This window comes from Piliocolobus tephrosceles, chromosome 4, assembly GCF_002776525.5.
Source record: "Piliocolobus tephrosceles isolate RC106 chromosome 4, ASM277652v3, whole genome shotgun sequence".
In the NCBI taxonomy this organism is placed as follows: domain Eukaryota; kingdom Metazoa; phylum Chordata; class Mammalia; order Primates; family Cercopithecidae; genus Piliocolobus; species Piliocolobus tephrosceles.
The window spans coordinates 79,022,683-79,040,251 of NC_045437.1; positions in this window are offsets into that span (position 1 = coordinate 79,022,683).

Sequence of the window (17,569 nt, forward strand, 5' to 3'; positions counted from 1 at the left end):
TGCTGGATCTCTTATATGAACACGAGCATAATGATCACAAAACAGAAGAACCCTGACAGGCTAAGAGCAGTGGCTCATGCCTGTAACCTCAGCACTTTGGGAAGCTAAGGCAGGAGGATTGCTTGATGCCAGGAGTTCAAAAAAAATTTTTTTTTAAATTAGGTAAGGGTACTGTCGTGCACCTATAGTTCTAGTTACTTAAGAGGCTAAAGCAGGAGCATTGCTTGAGCCCAGGAATTTGAGGTTGCTGTGGGCTATGATCATGTCACTTCATTCCAGTCTGAGTGACAGAGTGAGACCTTGTCTCTAGAAATAATAAAATAAAATAGGCCAGACACAGTGGCTTATGCCTTTAATCCCAGTATTTTGGGAGGGTGAGGCAGGAGGATCACTTGTGCCCAGGAGTTCGAGATCAGCCTAGGCAACACAGCAAGATCCTGTCTCTAAAAACAACAACAAAAAAATTAGCTGGGCATGGTGGCATAAGCGGTAGTCCTAGCTACTCAGGAGGCCGAGGCTGGAGGATTACTTGAGTTCAGAAATTTGAGGCTGTGGTAAGCTACGATTGTGCCACTGCATTCCAGCCTGAGTGACACAGTAAGATCCTGTCTCAAAAATAAAATAAAAATAAAAAAAGGGGAACGTTGAGAATAGAAATAGTGACTTTTGGGAGGATTTAAATTTTTAAGAATATTAAGCTCCCAAATTCCACTATTTTTTCTTGTTAGCAGGAGCAACCTCTGAGAGACAAAGCTATTCCTGCCTTGCTTGAAGACCCTGTGATGACCTCACCAGAAATAGTTGTTTTGCAGGGGGTGTCAATTTTCCTCATTGCCTTTAGGCAATTAGAGTCACATTCTGGCATATACCAGGGAACCAATTGTAAAGTCAAATCTGTGATAATCAAATTGCAAAAATAGTTTTGCTAACTTATGCCACAAAAGATTTGGGAGATTATGTGTGGTAATGGATTCTGGAGGTGCTAGCCCAGGGAATGAGCTGTATAATTTTAGACTGGGATGAATTTTTTGGATATGGGTTCTCTCACCAGAGATTTTGGATTAAATGTGCTGGTTTGAGCGGCTGGAAGTGTTCCTAACAGTTTTCTCAGTTTGTTGATTAAAACCTAGATTCAACAGTGGCACACACTAAATGAAGTAGAGGGATCAGTCATTTCTTAGTGTTAGAGAAAGAAGAGAAATGCAGTAACTTAAATGATTGAGATGTAGGAATGGATTTATCATGCACGAACTGCTCTCCCTCCCCGTAACTATTTTTCTCTGTAAAGGCCCAGAGGACACTCCCTTTGTCATAGCACTGATAAACACATTGGGAATGTGGCATCAGCACTTTTGAAAAGTGCCCTGGTGGCTGTCCTCTGTAGGCTAGGGTGGAGGTAGGTGTTACCTTTGAAACAAAATGCTTAGTTTCCATAGGGATGCTGAGACCCTGGAGTGGTAGAGGGTGAGTAGCAGCCCAGTAACCTTAGAAGGCTGATGGGCAGGAGTGTTAATCAGATTAGATTATCTTTGTTAATAGTAAATTGGTCTTTGACATCTGTGGCTGGACAATCCACTGGTGTGCCCTTTGATCCACATAATAACAATGTTGATGATAGAATCTAGATCTGGTATAAAAAGCTGTACTTGAACCATCATGGTAGGTTCCCAGAGCTGAGTCTGGTCATGACTTGAATCCCTTGAGTGAGAAAGAGACATCTTAAGATGTCTTTATGTCTGATGTTGAGTATTATTATGAGCAGTTGTATGCTTATCCATCAGGTCTTCATCTTTTTGGATCACTTCTGGTATGTTCTGATCTTCAGGTAAAGAACCTACACTATTCATATGAATACCTTTACTATAAACCCATTAGATATGTGATTATTGCTCAGTAATTGTTAGTGCTGCGGAAACACAGCGTAAGAGCTGCCTCCTTGGAGATCTGGAACAAAGTGGCAAAAAAGTGATGTTTGACACAAGTTGGAGTTGAAGGCAAGATGAAAGCACAGCAGAAGGAAACACATATGCAAAGTCTAGACTCTGTCATGTGTGGAGAATTATGAACACGTGTGTGGGTAGGTAGATAGAATGTGTTTAGAGGAGTTGAGAAGGAGAAGCTGGAGATGAAGAGAGAGACCGGATCTTTGTGTTCACCTAAAGACTTAGAATCTTGACTTGAGGTAATTGAGAGGCCCTTAAGAGGATTTTAGAGGATTTCGAGCAAGATGATTACATGGTGTGGAAGTGTGAATAGAACAGGGAGAGAAGTGCTGATTAGGAGATTATTGCAACAGCTTAGGCAAAAAATATTAGGACCTGAACTAACAGTGTGATGGAAGATAGAAGCTAAAAGTGGTGTTAGGAGGTTGGCAACCAATTAGCAAATCACAAATGAATGGTAGGTGTCTGATTTGGGGTTGTGAGGATGGTGGTGTCAGGCTCTGCAATCAGTGAGAAAACAGGTGAGGGTGGGAGTGGGTGGCCCCTGCAGTCTCACAGTAGAGGACTAAGTAGGCAGTTGGTTGTGTGGATCTGGGGAAAAAGAGAGAGATCTGGACCAGAAACAGAAATTTAGAAATGTAGCAGATGCTGTCAGTGTTCCACCCACATTGCTTTGGCACTTACCATTTTGGTGTGTTCTGGCACATCTTTCCATTGCCAATAACTGTCCTCAGGGGCTTCTCTACCTATGGTAATGGCAGGCTGGAAGGGGTAAGGAATTAATGCTTTCTGGGAGTAGCCCTCAACCAATGACTCGGGGATTGTGTACAAACGCCACAGCTCGTTTGTTCTTTGCCTGGGAAAACTCTAGAGTATGTTTTATGCTGTTCCCTGGAGCTTCCCAGCAGGACTAAGCCCTTTCGCCCCTTGTGGAATCTTGCTTAATAATTTACTTTATGGGCTCCTTCCTCTTCCCTGTCTCCCTTCCCCACTCCCCTAATGGCGTTTCCAAGTATCATTGCCAAAACAAACTATTTGCATCTACATCCCTGTTTCGGGATCTACTTCTAGGGAAACCCAAACTAAGACAGGTAGTAATGGGCATATGGGAAAAGTTGAAAACTAGATGGTATTGGTGAAGAAATAAATGAGATCACTTGAGAAGAAAGGATAGGTTGATAACAGACCCCTGGGGACACTATCATTTATGGAGTAGGACGAGAAAGACCAATCTGTAGATTTAGAGTAGGAGAAATCAGAGAGGAAGAGAGCAAACCAAGAAAGAGTAGTGTCCCAGAAATCAAAGGAAAACAGGCTTTCAAGATGAAGGAAGTAGTCAACCATGTCAAATGCTGGAGAGAGATCAAGTGAGAAAAGAACTAAGGAGTGGTTATTTCCTGCATTTGCCCAAAAGGAAGTCCTTGATGAACATCACACTTCACGGAAAAGAGCGAGTAGAGGGAGCTCAGGATATTTATCCCCTGGGGATCTCCCAGAGGGAATGCTTTTGACTGGGTTTCATCCCTTCTCTGACGTTCACTGTTCCTTTCAAGACAGCCCCCTCTGCATTCTCTCCTTCTGTGTTTCAGTAACTTCTTCCCTTGTTGCTTTCGACTCAGGGATGGTTACTCCATTGCTCCTAGCCCCAGGTCACTACACTCTCCCTTGTGGTTCTCCTATACCCTACTGGGACCCTTATAAAAGGTTCTTGTTTAACTAAACCCCACTTAAATTGTCCTAATTTGAGGGTGCCATCTGTTTCCTATTGGAAACAGACTTACACAGGGGTTTAGACAAACTAAAATTTATTTGTCGCTTTGTTTTATATCTAGCAGTTTCAGAGTTTTTCGAAAAGGATTTAAGGCAACCATTTTAATAAGATTTTAATAAGATGGAAGAAACTTGAGCATATCGTAGGGTAAGGCATTAGTGATGAGGTGTTTGTTTTGCCTGCTGCAACATTATGAATAATGCGGTTCACATGTGTAATAACACTCCCGCAGAAATGCCTACACGTTGTTACCCTGTATCCCAATTTTCGGGCTTTACAGCATTCTGTTCCTTTGAGATCCCTGGTGCATAAATGTCCACGGGTAACTGAGATAGGCTGTGGGCTACAGACAATTCCCAGATAGCAAACTAGAGCTTTCTCACTCAAAAAAGCATTGCGGAATATGAGAGTGATATTACAGAGCAGCTCTGGAATACTCTGTAATTTATATAAACAGTGTGAGAAATCAGTGCTAACAAGCCACACGGTGTTGCACCCCACCAGGCTGACTGCCTCTGCAGTTGGGAGCCCCTGTGCTGGTTGGAGGAACTGGGGAGTAGGGAAAGGTTAAACAAATATATACTAGAGAGGGAAGAAAATTGGTGGAGCTAGGTCCTCAGAGGAACCAGGGTGTTACCGGATCCCCTTCTTGGGGGCGGGTGAGGAACAGCCACTTGCCCTTCCTCAGAGGAGACAGAGAAGGGACACAATCTTCTAGGCAGCATACTGAGCAGCCGTCCTTCTGCCTGTGTCCCTGCCTGTGCCTTCTCCGCCCTCATACCTCAAGGTCATGATTAATGAATCGACCCAACATTTCTGTGTAACTCATTGAGACGACCTGCCTTTATTTCAGATTTCTTTCAGTGCGATAGAACTTGCAGTGTTTCTGTGTGATGCTGTTAGCTCCTGAGATCAACAACATTTTATAGGAACCAAATGGTCCAGAGCAAAACCTCTAGTTCCAAAGAATTCGATTTTAAAATGCGGTTTGAACCTTCTGAAATGTTTATTAAGGAAAAATAGGGCAAATGTAGGTGATCAAATTAGTTGTTATATTTGCAACACATGTAACTCTGATGCTGGCTACCCAGATGTTCCCAAATCCTCTGACCTTCTGTGTCAACCTTTAGTTTACTCTCCTATAAAGTGGCTTGAGCCCCTTTCATGTGAGAAATAAGTCTGCTCCCCATCGTAGCTGGGCATCAGCAGGAGGGTGGACCGGGTGTGCGTGGCAGTGACTCACATTCCCACTGTGCCTTCTGGTTCTGATTTCCTGCCTCTGGTGGTTCTCAGTTACTTCGCTGGTGGCTTCACCTTCTCCCCCTGGCTCTCAGTTATGAGAGCAGCTGCCTGACATTGGCATGAGTATCACCGATTTTCCTAAACGTTGGGGAATTAATAGAATAGTTATGGCCTAAGGCAGGAAATCATTCCCAATTCTCTTTTCATGGACATTTGATGCTAATCCCTCTCAGAGAACTTCTCACTGGCCATGCTCATCTCTCAGCCTTGAACTTTCACCCTCTTGAGGACCTCTCTTTTTCTTCCTCCAAATTCTTTATGCATCCCCCAGTCTCAGAGACCTAAAAACCTTCTCTTCCCAGCCCACCGTCAGAGGCTTGCAAATCCTCTTTCTTTATCATGTCGAACGCTTTGATTCTTCTTTATTGGAACTCTGTTATGTAGGTTGAACTCTAAGAATCTCACCTTTCACAACCAACATGCTCGGTATGGAATTGTTCTTAAAGAAAAGAGCCTTTCTCCATCATGAGAAGGTTTTTTTTCTTGCCACCTAGCTCCAACTGCAGCCAGGTTTAGAATAACAACTCTTCATCTATCAAACCCTTCCCTTCTCTCCATCCATCCATCCATCCATCCATCCATCCATCCATCCATCCATCCATCCATCCTGTTTTAGATCTGAGATAAAAATGGTTTTACAATGTTAACAAATAAAATATGTCTAAAATATCTATACATTTAGGTTATGAAGGATATATATTATTTCTTCAGTATAAAAGTTGTCACAGAAAAACTTAGAAATGTGAAGATTTTTTTTTTTTTTTTTTTTTTTTGTAAAATACTTGGCTGTAGAATGCATATTATTGCAGTTTTTGGTTAAGGAGCTAAATTTTATTTCCAAGTATTTTAAAGTGATAAAGTGTTTTCCAAAATGTTCATCTTTAGCCAGCAGTGACATCAATTCTGAGCAAAACCCATCTCTGGTCTTAAAATTTTGTTGTCACATTTATGTGTGACATTGAACTTAGAAACCTTAGAAACCAGTGTCTCAATGTTCTCCTCAAACAAGGCACTTTCCATTTCTACCTCAATGAATCAGTCCAATAAGATCTGAGACTCTCTTTACATGTTAGTAATTTCCCTGCTCTTTGGGAAGGCCCAGCGTCCAGAGAAATGCACTGATGAAGATTTTGATGTTCTAGCCTTAATTCATCTTCCTTCTTGAGCTCCTAGTACCCTCAGCTGCATCCCTCTTCTTGTTGAGGATGTGTGTATTCTGAGACTGAACCTGATTTTCCAGGACAGCCCTTCTTCTTACAGTGGTATTTTCTTTATACAAACTATAAGGAAGACTAAATTGCTAGAATTCACTTCATGTTTAAATGCCTGAGGTTAGAACTCAGGACTTGCTGACTTTCTTCATTCCTCTGTAGTTTGCATCTATTTCATCCTACAGTTGTAAAAGGGTCATTTGATTTGTTTTCTGGGGTATGAGCTCAGAACTGACCTCAAGTGCAGTTAGAGCTCTGCAGGGCCAGATTTTGAAGCATAGACTGTTTTCCTTCCTATAGAAGGCCCTCTCTAGGAGAATGAGTATGAAATTACGAGTATAAACTAGGTATGAAGGTGATTCTCTGTTAAGGAAAACAAATCACAACTAGTTACAAATTTTGAAAGTTGACTGTGTTCAAAATAATTTTGAAACTTGACTGACTGTGTTCAAAATAGCTTATTTTTAAGATTTTTCCAAAAACATACAATCAAGAGACCATAATGCTAGGAACCCTTCCAGGGCCATGGAAGGAGCCTGTATAAGTGTGTGTGTGTGTATGTGTGCATTATTTTTATATCAACTTTTATCTTAGATTCAGGGAGCACATGTACAGGTTTGTTACATGGGTAAATTGCGTGTCGTGGGGTTTGATGTATGAATGATCCCACCACCCAGGTAGTGAGCATAATGCATAGTACCTGATAGTCTTCGAACCCTCATTCCCCTCCCCCGCAGTAGTCATCACTGTCTCTTGTTCTCATCTTTGTGTCATTGTTTAGCTCCCACTTATAAGTGAGAACATGTGGTATTTGGTTTTCGGTTCCTGCATGAATTCCTTTAGGATAATGGTGTCCAGCTGCGTCCATGTTGCTGCAAAGGAAGTGGCTTCATTCTTTTGTATGGCTATGTAGTATCCCATGGCATATATGTACCACATTTTCTTTATTCAGTTCACCATTGATAGATGCCTAGGTTGATTCCATGTTTTTGCTATTGTGATAGTGCTGTGATGAATATACAAGTGCAGGTGTCTTTTTGGTAGAACAATTTATTTTACGTTGGGTATATGCCCATTTGCTGGGTCAAATGATAGTTCAACTCTTACTTCTTTGAGAAATCTCCAAATTGCGTACCACAATGGCTGAACTATACATATTCATTTTTGAATAGAGATTTAACATTATACACAATTGTAGTAGCTGGTTAAATAGTCTCTGTGAACCTATCTTCATGTCTTACACTAGAATTTGATGTCTATAGGGCAGGCCTTTTGGAAGGGAGGGAGGTGATGTAAAGTGGGGGAGGGCAAGGACATCCTGTGCATAGTAGGATATTTAGCAGCATCCTTGACCTCTACCACTAGATACATAATACCTAGGAGCATCCCCTCCTCCAGTTGTGATGACCACTGGGAGACAAATGTCCCCTGGGAGACAAAATCCATTCCCAGTTGGGAACTACTGGCATAACTCCTTTGCCGGTGGATTCACAGGTGTAAGGACCCAAACGTGACTATGTGGCAGTCTCAACTTCCAGTTGAATGGAATTGTTGTTTTGTCTCTTGGTGGAAGCATTCCTCTTTCTTTGTCACTAAGAAATCAAAACCAGCCAAGCCAAAAGTTGCAAGTATGGGAAGCAAACTTTTGATGATTTGCTAGTGAATCATCAGGGGTACTAATGAGAGGGTTACTCCTATTTCCATCCTTTAATTCTCAGATTAATGAAGCCTGGTTATGGAAGTCAGGTTGCTATAACTTTTGGCCAGTTCTACTTATAATCTCATTTCTTCTCCTGCTGAATATTAAAGATCACTTACAAACTTATAATTTAGCAAGGATCTTTTGTTTGTAAAATTAAGACACTCCCTCCCCCACGTCTTCCAGCTCACTTATGTAAAGAAAAATTAGTCTCAGGCTATCTCATGGATCTCAAGGTCTGGATCCCAAGACCCAGCTAGGTCTTCTTAAGTGGCTGGACGTGGATTTGGAATAATGAAGGGCGCTACTTTCTCTGCCTTGTTGTCTTCCCATCTATTTCTGCCTTGTTGTCTTCCCAGCTATTTCTCTTTGGCATACGATCTCTCATGGCTTTTGCATGTTTGCTTCCTCTCTTCAGCTCTCTGTGGGGAACAGGCCCCCAAATCTGGCCATAAACAGGCCCCAAATCTGGCCATAAATCTCTGCAGCACTGTGACATGCTCATGATGGCTATGACGCCCATGCTGAAGTTTGTTGGTTTACCGGAATGAGGGCAAGGAACACCTGGCCCACCCAGGGCGGAAAACTGCTTAAGGCGTTCCTGAACCATAAACAATAGCATGAGCCTCAATCTGTACCTTAAGGACATGTTCCTGCTGCAGATAACTAGCCAGAGCCCATTCCTTTGTTTCCTGCTTTAGTTAATCTATAATCTATAGAAACAATGCTCATCACTGACTTGCCATCAATAAATATGAGGGTAAAACTCTGTTCGTAGCTTCAGCTCTGAAGGCTGTCAGCCCCGATTCCCACTCCGTACTCTATAGTTCTGTGTGTGTGTCTTTAATTCCTCTAGCACCTCTGGGTTAGGGACTCCACGACCGAGCTGGTCTTGGCAGCTCTCTGCCTGCACATAGGCTCATTGTGCTCATTCTAAAATGGCAGCCTTAGTCTCTGCAGGGCCTTCCCGCTCATCTCCCACAAATCCAAATTCCCACTCAGAGAGAATCCCATTGGCCCACTGTGGTCTGTCAGGTGTGCCTGAGCAGTGATTGGCAAGGTCAATAAAAATGCCCTCATCTTGGCATTGGATCATCCTCTTTTATAAGAACCAGAGGGCTGGATTGCTTTTCTTCCTGTCTACTGTTGGCAGAAGCCTCCATATTGAGTTTCTGGACCTTCTTTTCTACCCAGTCACCAGTAGAGTTTTACCTTTGCTGTCTAGTGGCCGATCAGCTTCTTTGCCTTCCATTGGAGGAAATGAATGTGGGTGAGCAGCAAATTCCTTTTCCTTTGAGCTACCAGGCTGGGGCAGGGGATGGGGAAGACCCTAGCTCAGGGCTGTTTCATGTCTTCCTGGTGTTCCTGGTGTCCCAAGATGCGGGAATTATACCCCCTCCTTCTTATAGAGCTGGTTCCAACAATGACCATGACATTCTGTTTTGTGTCTGGGTCTATCTTCCTTTTATTTTTTTGGCAGGGGCATGGAGAGGGGAGGGCGTTGTTTCATTTTACTGCAATCAAAATCTAGAAGTCTGCTGGTTAAGATGCCCTTTAGTGGCAATATATATTTATGACTATTTTTCTGGATTTTATAGACCAAACAACTTTCAAAACCAATCTAGATACTGACATATGGTTACCAGCTCTATATTTTGCCACATAAGGTCATTAGACTCTCCCATATCCAATTATCATCATTTAATGTTAGGTTGAACTCTTGCAAACTGTTGCTTTTGTAGGTCAAAAGCAGTTGAGTATTGGCAATTTCCCATGATTCACTCTAATGTAATAAAGCCTATTCTAACTTGAGAAATATAGTAAGGATATACCTTACAGTAACAGACTAGCTCTTAATACAAATTTGTTTAATTTTATGAAAAATGCGCTATACTTTCCTTAATTTTCTGGTTTCATCATAGACCATGACAACTTCATCCTGCTATTGGACCTGTTTTTGGTATATCTTTTTTTGAAATTCTGGTCTAGTGAAACACACATGGGCGACCCTCTCAAGATCATTCTCATTTCTCATAACTCTTTTTTCCTAGTCTGAGACAGGGTGCTGGCCTTCCCTTTGTCCTAAGCTGTATTTAAAGAGGAGTCATGTTCTCTGAGATCCTCTGAGGCTGTTGTTGGGTGAATTCCTCACGTGCACCAAACGTAGGTATTTAAGAAACATGTTTGCCAGCACACAATTTATTTTTACACTCTCCCCATAAAGAGCATGATCACATTGACAAAAGGAGCCCCAGTCACCTCCTATGGTTCCTCAATGAACTATGCAGGAGTTCTACCAACCACAAGTTAAGCTGATTACCTTTGGAATCATCTTTTATCATCATCTTCGTGTATTTTGCGCTACTTTTCTATCATCTCAGGCAACTCCCCCGTCACCCTCTGTTTTCTGCCCAAGGGATCTTCATCTTTCTTACAAGCTAAATCCAGACAGTTTGTATAACAAACTGGCTTTGGTTATTAAAAACATCTTTTTAGCTCTTGGCATAACAAGCAAAACCACTCCTGATGAAAAGAAAGCCTGTCCCATATGGTTCTCGAAAGAAGTACAATTTTTTGAATTTACTGTACATGTGAAAATAATAAACAATTTGCATTTCTTTCTTTTTCTAGTAATTCAGACTCTAACCTGAGGGTCTTTAAAGAATGGGTTTAGTAATTTCTACATTGTACCACTTTCTGAAATATTACTGATTCTCAATGAGGTAACTAAGCCCTAGCCAAATGTTTTAGTTTATTTCTCTCTCTCTTTTTGTCAATCTGTAAATGCGTCAGAAAAACGTTTACTGTAATGTTAGACTGTGCATGTGTTGGCATTAAAAGTGTGGTTTTGTCCTTACAGGGAATCAAATAGAAGTAAAATTATAGTTAATTCTTGCTCTCTGTGGTAATGGGGAACAGACTGAGTTTGTACCAATAACACTTGAAAAATTTATTTTCGAAATTAGGTTGAACCTTGTCCTTCACTAAACTTTTGCCAGAAAATCCACACGCAGTCAAGTTGTTCTTCTTTCTCTTCTGCCTGGCTCTGCCCCACGCTGGGGTAGGGAAATGGCCAGCAGGAAAGAAGGGTGGAATCAAAAGACCTATGCCCAAATGTCATGGTCCTGAGGTGGTTCTCAGCATGTTGACTAGAGTTATTTGGGGGAAAAGGAAACCACTCTGTAATAAACCAGGATAAAATTTCCCTACTCTTTCAGTAGGTGTCTTGCCTTTCCTTGTGGTTTAAGAGAGATCCCCCCAAACTTCTGTTATCTCCTTTCTAAATTCAGTTTCTAGTTAGCAATTGAAAGAAAGCAGTAGAAGCACTTCAGAAAACTCTGAGGCCTCTTTAAAGATATTCTTTCAAAAACTGATTTGAAGTATAGCTGAGTGGGAAAGATGCTACCACAGAGCCATCTACTTCTAGCCAGTAGCCTGTAAGAGAAAGGGCTTATTCAATGTAATTTAGTCTCTAACCTTTTTGGGGGGAGGTAAGCTCTTTATGGTCTCACCGCTCCCTTGGGGGTTTTCTATAGACCCGAAGGGGCGGGGCCCCTCTTATTCTGGATCAGTAACGTGTCCTATTGCAAGCAACTCACATGCTGACAGAGACACGAGTGCACTGCAGTCATGGTCTCCAGATGTGATGCTCCAATGATGTAAGCCATTAATTTGTCCTGGAGCTATTACTGTTATCGGTTGAAGAAAACTTAGAAAATGACTTTCAGTTAAAAAAAAATGCTTGGAAAACTTTCTAACTCTTTGCTACTAATAGTAGTAATCCTGGCACAATTCTTCAAAAGCTTTGGAATATATATATATATATACACACACACACATATACATATTCCTCCAACGTATGCCTCCAAATATAGATATATATATATATATATCTCCCATAATATAGTAATATATATGGGATTATAGTAGGGTTGGGAGAAACCCTAATTAGCTACATTAGAGGAACTCAAAATACAGAATGAAATGACGGTTTTAAATAAGGCTAGATAGCATAATTAGTCCCAGATGGTTCCTTTGTAGTCAGGAGAGTTTTACCAAACAGCCACATTTTTTTTTTTTTTTTTGAATGTCGAAATAGAAAACGAAGATCTTAATACAGTTTTTCTGGGGCCTTGCTTTGTAGGCCTTGTGAGATGCCCATTGAGACAAAAAGATTGTGTTCTCCGTGATGTACTCTTTACAAGGCAGGAGATGTTCTCAGAACCAATGTCTATGTCCTTGGAACCAAGAGTTTCTCTTTCCTCCTGGCTTTCTGCATTTGCTTTTGGTTATGGAGAACATTTTCTCTTTCTCTGGTTCATCTGTTTAGGATGCTCACTGCCCTTGGGCAGCGGGTCTCCTAGGTCTCAGGGTATCATCCCCACTTGTGAGAAAGCAAACTCATCACCAGACAGGGAGCTCTGACTCCCATGGAAAACAGCCAGGCAGACCAGAGACAGGCATCCTCAAGTAAATCCTGTTTGCCATGGAAAACAGGGAAAATCAGACCAAAGAAAACCCACAGCTGATTGCCAAAGAGGGTGTTGTCTTCAGTTTTTTCCAAGAGACATCAGTTGTTCCTTAATATCTCCAATAGAAAACTTGTCAGAAAAAATAATTTGTTTCCAGTTCTATCCTACTAACAAGTTTTGCCCATTATGTTACCTAATTGATTGCAGTCATCAGGAGGGAAAATGCAGACACACCCATTTTTTTTTTTTTTTTTTATAAATGACTCTCCCAAATCTGCATTTATTTGTTGGAATCCAGAGTTCCTTTTTAAAATCTTCAAAATATTTCCATTTTAAGTAGATGAATTAACACACACAATCTGTTTCTTCCTCACTCAAAGAAAACTAGTGATTCATTGCTTTTCCATGAGTTGGTACTTGATTTAGAACAGGATGAAGCCAGCCTTATCTCCCATCATGTGGATGTTTAATTTCTCAAAGTCCATGTGACAGTTACCATGAGTAGAATAGGTGTTTTGTATCTAGTCAGATTCATTTGTATTTAGAGTGAAAGATACGTGTTTATTATTTAATATTTTGGTGAATAAACAATGCTTTTTCTTCTGTCTCTCTAGATCAACATATTTATTTTATATATTGTTTTATTTTCAATGACTAATATAATAGAATATAAGCCATTTTATAAAATGTTACCCATAGCTAACCAGTGAATCACGATAAAACTAAGTTTCCCATGGAACAAAAATTACTCATTACATGTAACTACAAAATTTTTAGAAGAAAACGGGCTATGCCTAGATCATGTGGAACATGCTAGCCCTTAGTTTTGTATGAAATTTCTGGTGGAATAGCAAAAATATCTTTCCTCTTTTGAAATATCTGGATAATTGCTAAAATTTCTCTCTTTTTTCTTTAGTGAGCATGAAGTCAAAACCTGGATTTTGAAATAGAGATACATATTTCACTTGCAGATTTAAAAACGCCCAATTTCTGTTTTCAATCACCTCATAATTCTTATTTTTCCTATAGGACATCTTGCTTTTATGACAGATTTAAAGAAATGAACAGTACATAAACATTGACCAACTAACAATTTTTTATAAGCTTAACATTCTCTTATGAATGTCAAGGTGGTGTCACTTATGTTGTCAGGAATTATCAAATGCTTGTGTAGCGTAATAGCATCTAAATATTAGTGCACATATTAAATTAATTATAATATGTATTGTATTACATATTCATACATTTGGTTAACATATCACGCATACTCTTGACTTCAGGCTTTGTGCCTATAAATTCATACAGATTCCTATGGCTCTGTTATTATATTATTTTTTAATAACTTCTTGCTGGAGCTGATTTCACAATCTCAGCATTTTGCGGGGCTTAGGAACACTAAAAATTTGATTTTAGAAGTGTGAGAAAATAGGCAAACCATTTAAATTAATTTTATGTTATCTAAGACTTCAAATGCTGTGAGATAAAGCAAGCATGCAGTGTCTGTTATTAATGCTATAGAGCGTTTGTCATCCTTAAAGCAGACATCTGGAACAAGTGCTGTTGAATTAATTAATTTATTTACTCATTTGTTTGTCATGTATTTAACAAATACACATTGAGCACCTACTATGTGCCAGATACTCTGGTAGGTGCTGAGACACATTGGTGGGGAAATTCTCATGCAGGTCTTGCTCAGGGTCTGGTGGGATAATCACTGACTCTTATTGAACATCACATCTCCAGTTGCCTTTGGAGTTCTGACATTCCATGAATCTATGAGCCATTCAGTTGTATTACAGCATCTGTAATCCTGGTTTACAACTTGTCAATTAGGCAGTTTGCCTACATATTTTCCTGCCTTCAGATGCCAACTGAGCTCTAAGGTTGTCTCCTGCTTCTTAAAGTCTCTCCCTCTGGTTTTCTGATTGGATTTATTTATCTGTGACTTCTAAGACACTGGAGTAGGCCATGCACTGATGCCAATATTGAGTGCCAGGAATTATGGTAAACTGCTTCTAGAGGTGTTTAGGGTATGTTTCAAGAGTTCAGTGACTTTTGTTGCACCTAAGAATCTTGTCCTTCATTAGTAGATAAGACAGTAAATGTAACCAACCGACATGGAAGTTAGGGGTCATGCTGACTACAAGTTTGCCTCACCTTTTGTAAGTAAGCACAGAGCCATGGATGAATTATGCTGAGGAGCTGGGTTGCAGGAACTTCTATTTACCCACAACATAGTTTAAAACATTCAAACTGAAGTTACAATCCCCATGCTCTCTTCCTCAACAAACAGACATTCTTCTAGCGGAGGCGCCAACCTGATTCCATCCAAAGCCAGTCTCGTTCCTAGAATAGCTAACAACCACAGTGAAATATTTCCCAAGTAAACCCAGCTAAGAATAGTTCCTTATTTCTAGAGCTCTGACACAAGAAACTCAACACCCTGTTGGAGTCAGATAAGCTGAACTTTTTTCAAGAGCTTTGTCAAAGTGAGACTGAGGAGGATGGAGCCTGAGAAAAATCCAGACTGAGCGTTGTTAGACTCTCCACATCACCTATAAGGTGGTATCGAGTGAGGCTGCATTAGACTCAAAGTGCCTCTGGGCTGACTAGACGCTGAGCTGACCGTCAGTGCCTTGGGCACCAAAAACATTGACATTAACTCTGACCAACACTCAAATTAAACATGCATTCTTAATATTTTGCAGTTCTTAAATGTTAGTACTCTCTGACCTCTCTCCTAGTTGTTCTACTGAAAATTTCTGGAAAGCCAAAGCTCTGTTTTGCTTCTTTAAGCCAGAAAGACATGTTTACTTCTTAAGAGGTTCAATTTATGAGGGCTTATTATTAGTCCCAAAATATACTACCGGTTTGCCGTTGATGTGGTACTGGATCTCCTTTTCTTTATTTTTTCTTTTTTTGAGACAGTGTCTTGCTCTGTCGCCCAGGCTGGAGTGCAGTGGTAGGATCTTGACTCACTGGAACCTCCATCTCCCGCATTCAAGTGATTCTCCTGCCTCAGCCTCTCGAGTAGCTGGGATTACAGGCATGAGCCACCCTGCCCAGCTAATTTTTATATTTTTAGTAGAGATGAGGTTTCCCTATGTTGGGCAGGCTTGTCTTAAACTCCTGACCTCTGGTGATCCTTCCGTCTGGGCCCTCCAAAATGCTGGGATTATAGGCGTGAGCCCGCGCCCAGCCCTGAACCCCTTTCTTAAGGACCCTGAGAGGGCATGCATAAAAATCATCCTATTCTTATTAATGAGAAATAGAAGCTTAGATGAGTACCGATTCATGGTTCATATTTAGCAAATGACAGATCTGGGACAAGACCCCAGGTCTTTGGACTTCCTTTTGTCATGTTCCCATGACTCATACCATGCCCACATGCCTAAATGTCCAAGGCCTACTCACCCTAACTATTCTTGTTCATGTATCTGTTTTAGATTGGCAAGGAAAAAAAGCTTTCTAACATTTTTAGGAATGGGTCGCAACCCACAGCATAATATTTGAGGCAAATATCCTAATTTTCCCCAGTACCAAAAAAGATCATTTTTATATTTCTTATACAAGTCTCCATAACCATAAACATGTCACAAGATTCTTTGACTAAGGCACTAACTCTATTGTTTCAGCATGACTGCATTTGTTTAACATAAATGGTTTACATTTAGACTGCCTTGCGCTTTCTTCTCTGGCCTAAAGTATTTCTTCCAAGTTAGAATGCTTTTTCTTCTTTGGCATCCATTAAAAATCACTGGCAACATGGCCACGTTCCAGAAACACTTCTGCAATGCCAACCACAGGACTTGATGTCTAAAAATAAGAATTGAAAAATAGATTTAAGTTAATGCCCAGAAAGAAATATTGCCATGTGTCTTTACTGAAATTTGGTAAAATCCACGCTACAGAAAAGTGTGAAATACATGCTGCTTCCTGTAAAAAGCTTGGCTGAGTAGTGAGTGAGAACTCATCCTTTTTCATCTGTCTCTCTCCTATTAGCCACTTTTCATTCTTGACTTAAGGTTGTGTAAGTTCAGGAGAGATTCTTATTCTGTCTGGAACCCATAGCCTAGCAGGTTTCCTGGGAAGAAGCTGGGCTCCTCACTAACGATGCCCCAGCTCTTGAAGTTTCTGTTTTCATTTGGCCATCATTTGTTGCTTCCTTTATGGAAATGATTAAACTCAGCAAATGATGAAACATGAAATCAGATAGTTTGGGAATAGTGTGGGCAGTTTAAAACTGGTTTGAAATACAGTGTGGAAACTAAAAAAAAAAAAAAAAAATTAATGTTGACTATCTGGGATCTACCTACTCCTTCCATCTAAAATTCCATTTCAGTTCATTTCATGAGAATAATTATACCCTGAAACAAATCATTCTTATTTGTCTTTTATAAGTCTTCACTCAGCTTTCCCCTATATTTTTCATCTTACTTCTGATTTTCCAACACACAGTCCAGTGGTAAAGCACTATATGCAGTCCAGCCACTTACAACTCGTGAAATGCATCATGCGCTGCCATTCCTTTATTTCTTCCTCTTTCCCTCCCTTGCCTCCTTTCCTTTTCCCTTTCCTTTGTGCACACAAACTATAAGAAATTCATAGGGCAGGCTGCTAGGAATTAGTAATAATTACAATGACTTTTTCTAGAAGACGTAAAAATAAAAATCAGTCTAGACTCAAAGATGAGACAATAAACCCATTTAATTTGTAATAATGGCTGACTTTTCTTTCTTACTGTATTTTCAAAGCTTTTTGTGTGGTTGGAGAAGTGTCATGGACAGTAAGTCCAGAGAATAATCGGACAATTTCAAAGCTGTTTTTTCTCCCCAATAGTCTATAAACCTCATGGCACTGAATTTCACACCCTAGCCCAGATTTACATTTAGATTAATGGATTCAGTCACTCCTCAGGGTCTAGAATGTGTCAGCCTTATTGATACTTACTAAAAGGAAATTTAGTTTCTTTACTTTCTAATGTCATGACTGTGTTGTCTACTGTGGATTGCTGTTGATTTATGCAAACATAAAACTTATTTTTCTACAGAATAATTTTACTGTGAGTCTTTTGGACTCGTGTTTTTGGTAGACCTTCTCTTGTGTGCACAAATTATGATGTCACAAAGTTATGGTTTTTAAATGTTGATGGTAGCTCTTAGGATATATTG